General features: G+C 41.6%; 1 protein-coding gene across 1 annotated transcript in view; it reads right to left on the reverse strand.

Annotated features, from left to right (window-relative positions):
- The window catches only part of LOC126183223 (epidermal growth factor receptor kinase substrate 8-like protein 2), a 201,863-nt gene extending 197,028 nt beyond the window's left edge, over positions 1-4,835 (reverse strand). The window contains exon 1 of the mRNA XM_049925005.1: positions 4,593-4,835. The gene's annotated coding sequence lies outside the window, so the exon portion shown is untranslated. The remainder of the gene's footprint in view (positions 1-4,592) is intronic.
- Between the last annotated feature and the right edge of the window lie 2,483 nt (positions 4,836-7,318).

Genomic DNA, 7,318 nt, shown 5'->3' on the forward strand with positions numbered 1-7,318 from the left:
AAGTCAAGGCAGACCTCCCAATATCTTGTCGGACCTTCTCTTGCCCGGTGTAGTGCAGCAGCTCGACGTGGCATGGACTCAACAAGTCCCCTTGCAGAAATATTGAGACATGCTGCCTCTACAGCCGTCCATAATTGCGAAAGCGTTGCCAGTGCGCCGGCCGCTGTGGCCGAGCGGTTCTAGGCGCTTCAGTCCGGAACTGCGCCGCTGCTACGGTCGCAGGTTCGAATCCTGCCTCGGGCATGGATGTGTGTGATGTCCTTAGGTTAGTTAGGTTTAAGTAGTTCTAAATCTAGGGGATTGATGACCTCAGATGTTAAGTCCCATAATGGTCAGAACCATTTTTTTGTGCCAGTGCAGGATTTTGTGTACCAACTGACCTTTCGATTATGTCCCATAAATGTTCGATGGGTTTCATGGCGGACGATCTGGCTGGCCAAACCATTCACTTAAATTGTCGCGAACAACTGTGGCATGGTGACATGGCGCATTGTCATTCAAAAAACGTTCCATTGCAAACGGTGGCGATTGGTCTGCAAGTAGCGGAACATAACCATCTCCAGTCAATGATCGGTCCAATTAGACCAGAGGACCCAGCCTATTGCAGATAAACACAGCCCAAACCATTATGGAACCACCACCAGTTTGCACAGATCCTTGTTGACAACTTGGGTCCATGGCTTCATGGGGTCTGCGTCAAATTTGAGCCCAACCATCACCTCCTACCAACTGAAACCGGGACTCATCCGACCAGGCCGCGGTTTCTCCATTCGTCTAGCGCCCAACCGATATGATCACGAGTCTAGAAGAAGCAGGCGATGTCGCGCTGTTAGCAAAGACACTCGCGTCGGTCGCCTGCTTCCATAGTCCATTAACGCCAAATTTCGCCGCACTTTCCTTACGGATACGGTCGTCGTACGCCCCACATTGATTTCTGCGATTATTTCACGCACTGTTGCTTGTTTGTTAGCACTGACAATTCTACGCAAATGCCGCTGCTATAGGTCGTTAAGTGAAGGCTGTCGCCACTGCGTTGTTCGCAGTGAGAGGTAGTACCTGAAATTTGGTATTCTCAGCACACTCTCGACACTGTGGGTCTTGGAACGTTGAATTCATAATCGATTTCCCAAATGGAATGTACCATGCGTCTAACTCCAACTACCAATCTGCGTTCACAGTCTGTTAATTCCCGCCGTGCGGCCATAATTACGTCAGAAACCATTTCACATGAATCACCTGAGTTCAAATGACAGCTCCGCCAACGCATTACCTTGTGTACGCAATACTACCGCCCTCTGTATATGTACATCCCATGACATTTGTCACCTCAGTGTACTTCACATACCATCATTCCAAGAATTGCGTTTTTTTCGAAAATTCGGCTGCGGCATGTGGGAAAATTAAAAAAAAAATAAAGAACCACAATGCCCGCTCGTAAAAAATGTTTGGACTGCCACGCGTCGATGGGTCTGATACTTCGATGCTGAAGTTTCGAACTGAGGGTCACTTGCGCTCTACGGGAGAAGAACCTGTCTTGACAAGTCACTCAACATCTGTCGCAGTTCACGCTCCTTGTACTGAAGAAACGGAAGTTACTATTCTAATTCTGGTCTCTGCCTGCGGGATATTGATGTTATAACTTGTGATACGGTGTTTGGTAGGTTGGAAATTGGTCAGCTACAGCGAGATTTCAAATGCTGGTGTAATATCCAAAAGCGTAATTTCGTGGCTGTGGACTCGATTTGAAACAAGGAGAAGTAGTCGGAAAGTACGTGACCTGCTCAAAGATGACTGGAGTAGTACTTAAAATGCAGCTCAATAGCAGGGACTCTTACCAATTATCGCATTTACATATGGAGAGTGCAATAACGTCACACGAGTGTGTCAAATATACCAATATCTTCGAGACAGAGGGACATTGAGGGCAGGAATTAGATCTGGCTGATGAAAGGACATCCATGTCAGGTGAAAAGGTTCTTTGCTCGGTACAGTGATGAGTTCCCTTGTCGTTCCGCTATTTACGATCCTTTCCTTTTTGTGGACAACAGTGCTGTCAGCACAGAGCTCAGCTGGTGAACGACAGACTAAAAAGTGAGATATCTCTCGAAAGGTCCGACCAGCGTACTGGAATACTATTGAATATATCTGGAATCCGCTTGGAAGACGTATTGTAACTGGGCCACCACAACTCACTACTGTTCGATTGCTGGAAGTTGTGTTTGGTGGTGTGGCGAAATGTTCTTCAGGCTCCTGGTTATATCAGCGAGACAGGACCTTACGACAAATACCTATGGTGGCAAAACATGAGTCAATAGATATTTCTTTTCCTATTTTCTTATGAATTGCCAAATAAATCTGCCCCTCGTCAGATTGTACTTGTTTTCTGTTAAACAGCCCTCGAAAATAGCAGTCAAGAAGGCTGTTAGTAAGATCGGAATAACTTCATTCCCTACAACGCTTATAAAAAATTATTACTGTCTAGCTTCGGGTGGAACTGTCTCTCTTGTCCTTTTTATCCTTTGTGTTACATTTAGAAAGAGGGCTATGTCGATGAGATCAAGAAAAAGGTATGAAAATCTAAAGCAAACATAAGTGCGTCTCATTAAGTCCTTTGCTACTCTGATAGTTTGTCAATAGATATCTTTTTAGGAGAGGAAATCAATGTCTTCTGTAAAATTAAAAAACAGATTGTAATTCATGCATGCGGTGTTTGTCATTACAGAACAAATAATTACGTTTATCATGTAATGTTCCGAGAGTTGTGAGGTTATCTGAGCTACCTATGGAGTGGGTGGTCTAAAGAGAATCCAGTTAAGCACGGCTTCTTTTTCTGAAATATGTAAATTCTTTAGATAAAGTTGTGGACTTCCCGACAGGATTCCAACCCAAAGTTTTTTGTAGCTAAACATTAGCACGTCCAGTCCACAAAACAAATTATTTGTAGCGTCTGCATCCTTTAAGTCGCACGCTAGTGTCTTCATATAGATGCTGTTTATGTACAATACTAGTATAGTGTATTTGTTTTCAGGAAAGTGAAGCTCAAAGTTCTGCGTCGAAAATTTTCCTCTTTCATAAAATAATTATATTATATTATATTGGAGTAATGATGATATTTGTTTGCTATTTCATTGTGGGCCCAGACCTACATTAATAACGTCAATTAGTACTTGTACTGCAGGAAAAGAACAGACGATTTTCCGAACAAAATATTTTGTTAACTCCTAGAGTTCGTTACTAAGGCCGACACCACACGAAATGCAAGAGAAATCCTCACAAAGTACGAACGTTAAGTGAATTAATATGTCACCAACTCACTTTACTGTGCAAACTCAATAATATCACCACAAAGATCACAGCAGATAAATCATTACGTAACATTATAATAAAGAGAACTTCATATGAGTAAACGTATTGACGAACTAAAAGATAACTAACATCTTACTCTAATACATATATACACAAACCTGAATCAAACCGACAGTACATTTCATGTTTAAGTGATTCAGTCCAAAATCGGAATGTAAATGAGATTACTGCATTTCTATCTAGATAATAAGTAAAATACACCCGTTCCCCTAAAAATGAAAATATTCTGTCCGCTGATCACCAATGCGAAACCGCTGTTACGATTTCGTGTCTGTACGGGCGTCGAAGTCTCCAGCTGTTCCCTATCTGCAAACGCCATAGAAAAAGATTTCGAAAAGAATGTTAGGTTTACAATGGATGTGATAAATACCGAAATATTCTCCTAGGGCAAAATCTCAGTGATTATCCGTATGCAATTGATGCTGAAGGGAATATGTAACTACACACGTCATGACCTTCGTTTAGCGAACGTAAAACTTCTTCTGTTGTTATACTTTTACGAGTTAAATGCTTATTCGTTTGCAGCGACAATCCTTACGGACACCGATCTGTTACGATTAGTTTCCAATTTTCTCTAGGTCAAATGAGTGATGAAAGTCATTGACATGTTTAAAAGACCTCTGCAATGGAACAAAACAACTGACTACATCAACCGCGATTTTAAGAACAACGTTTTCAATAATCTCTCTAAAAGTGTATTAAAAGTCCAGGTACGAGTAATCATTTGTAAATATTCATTTAAAATTGTTTCTGTGCTGCAATTTGTCTTGGTCGTTAATTTCTATCCAACTCTGACACAGAACGCGAATTCCGAATAAGCCACAAGCCGAATACAATATCGCTCAATAACGACTACAGTTGTAAAAACGACAAACACAACAGGTTGCATACCGTGTCAAACTGTATAACTACGGGCATGCAGACCCAATATGGACCTGGAAGGCCGCGCCCACTGGTGGTATGAAGCATTCGACACAGTACTTATTACATTAACACCATTATATTGACACACAAAAGAAATTTATTTGTCGATTTTTATTTGACTGTTTCCTTACCATTCGAGGCATGCAGCAAAATTCACATATATTTCTTGGGTGTTTCACTCTAAATTAAATAAAGCCGCTACAGAATGTGGAGCCATAAAGCTAGAAATCGACATTCATGCGACGCATAATTCCTCATTACATTCATACGAATCCAACAAAATACTTAAAAAGTCAACTTACTTTTGTTTGGTGCAGAGTCTCCATGCTCTGAGAAGCTATAAGCAGCACAACAGGCAACCTTTAAGAAAAACGTAAATAGATTTTACTTCAAGCACGTCGACTTCCGGTTTTCATATTATATCGATACTTCGAACTTTGCTTTGCACTGTTCTAACGATAAGGTATCACTCAATTTGTAGAAGGAGCTAGCACACTCGGACAACGCACTTCCGAACCCACGTATACACGACACAGTTCGCGAGCTTCCAGCAGAACACAGTGGCTGGCGCTAGTGTAGCTGCCCTCGCATACCACAGCCACAGCCTGCAGAACAGTTGCGCACAAAAAGAATTCACCAGGTACAGCGTGCCGCTGCAATATCTACCCGCACAGTGAGGTACGGATCTCACGTGCGCCTGGAAACAATTTGCTCTAGGATGATACAACGTAAGTGCAAGTTCATTTAACATGCTTTGTGTGCACAAAGCGATAAAATCTCCTCCGTTTTGGTGGACTTTCAGGTGTTTATAGCAATGCTCTGCGAGGAATCAAATGCGCCGTTAACTGTAACAAACCTTACTACTGGAACTTCGTAATGTGTTTTAGACTCTATTTCTTACATGTCGAGAGCACAAAATGCTAATGTATATTGTTTATCAATGACGATCCACCTTGGACTGAGACAACTGCGGTATATTGTGACATTTGTAACATAATTTCCGCCACATTTTGTGTTATAGCGCAAAGTGAAAAATAAACAAAAATGTGTAAAATATCTGTTTTATTTCACTTTCGTACTAGGAAACAGCCTGACTGCATTCTACCTTAGACAGTACCAATGGTAACGTTTCTGCAATTAAAACCACACTCAAATTCTGGAACATTTTGTTTGTCAATTAGGCCAGTAACTAATAGTACCAACCGTGGACGAAATTAAGCGTTTCGAGAGACTTCGTTTTGGTGTCAATGCGAGGGCCACATCTGTATCCTTCCTAGAGACGTTTCCCTATCAGAATAATCTCCCATCAATTTGTAGTTGATGTTCGTTCGTCGGTATTGCCCATTGACAACACACTCATAACTGGCCGAGCGCTTGTTCCGACAGAATAGAAACAGCAAAAGCAGCTGTATATAGTCGCACCGGTAGCTTGTTTTAACAAACTTTTTTTGTAGTGCCTAATGATATGGAAGTTTACAGCACGCTTATTGACACAGGATTATTCAGCACCTTCGTGGCCAAAAGTCCACTGACCTCAGTTTCATACAAGTACATCCATACTCAGCAAACCATCACGAAGTGCAAGGCGGAGGGTACGACCCAATGCACCAGTTTTTAGCCGTTCTTCCCGTTCCGTTCGCGTATGGAGCGCGCGAAGAATGATTGAACGCCTCTGTGAGTGCTGTAGTTATTCTAATCTTGCCCTCACGATCCTTATGTGCGCGATACGTGGATGGTTGAAGTATATTCCTAAAGTCACCATTTAAATCTGGTTCTTGAAACTCTGTTAGTAGATTTTCTCGGAATAGTTTACGTCTATCTTTAAGAGTCTGCCAGTTCAGTTTCTTCAGCATTACTGCAACACTCCCCCACTGGTCAAACAAACCTGTGACCATTCGTGCTTCCCTTACCTGTTTACGTTCAATATTCCCTGTTAGTCCTGTTGGGTACAGATCCTACACACTTGAGCAGTATTCCAGAATCGGCCTCACAAGTCATTTGTAAGCAGTCTACTATGAAAACTAATTGCATTTCCCCAGAATTCTACCAATAAACCGAAGTTTACCACCTGCTCCACCCACAACTGAGTCTATGTAATCACTCCATTTCATAACCTTCCAAAGTGTTATACCCAGGTGTTTCTATGAATTGGCCGATTCCAGCTGTGACTCATTGATATTATAGTAATAGGATACTACCCTTTTTTCGTTTTTTGAAGTGCACAATTTAACATTTCTGAACATTTAAAGCAAGTTGCCAATATCTGTACCACTTTGAAACCTTATCAAGAGCTGACCGAATATATATGCAGCTTCTTTTAGACAGTGTTTCATAAGAGATAACTGCATCATCTGTGAAAAGTCTGAGGTTACTATTATTGTCCGCAAGGTGATTAATATACAACATGAACAGCAAAGGTTCCAACAAAAATCCTTTGTGCACACGCGAATTTACTTCCACATCTGACGATGACTCTCCTTCCACGATAACAGGCTGTGTCCTCCCTAGCAAAAAAACCTCAATTCAGCCACAAATTTCACTTGATACCCCATATGATCGAACTTTTGACAACAAGCGTGGGTATGGTGATGAGTCAAATGCTTTTCGGAGATCAAGAAGTACTGCATCTGTCTGACTGGCTTTATCCAAAGTTTTCAGTATGTCAAGCGAGAAAAGTGAGAGTTGGGTTTCACATGATCGATATTTTAATGGGGGGAGGGGGGGGGGTTATTCTGTTCAAAATAACTCATTAGGTTTGAGCTTAGAATATGTTCTAAGACTGTACAACAAATTGATTTCAGAGATACTGGAAGATAGTTTTGTGGATCACTTCTACTACCCTTCTTGTAGACGAGTGTTACCTGCGCTTTCTTCCAACTTTTGGGCATAGGAGAGGGCTAACTCATCCGTAAATTCAATGTAGAATCTGATAGGGATTTCTTCGGGCTCTGGAACTTGGTTAAATTTTAACAATTTCAGCCGTTTCTCAACACCACTGCCACTAATACTGATTTCACACATCTTTTCA

Source organism: Schistocerca cancellata, chromosome 4 (assembly GCF_023864275.1).
Source record: "Schistocerca cancellata isolate TAMUIC-IGC-003103 chromosome 4, iqSchCanc2.1, whole genome shotgun sequence".
Lineage (NCBI taxonomy): Eukaryota > Metazoa > Arthropoda > Insecta > Orthoptera > Acrididae > Schistocerca > Schistocerca cancellata.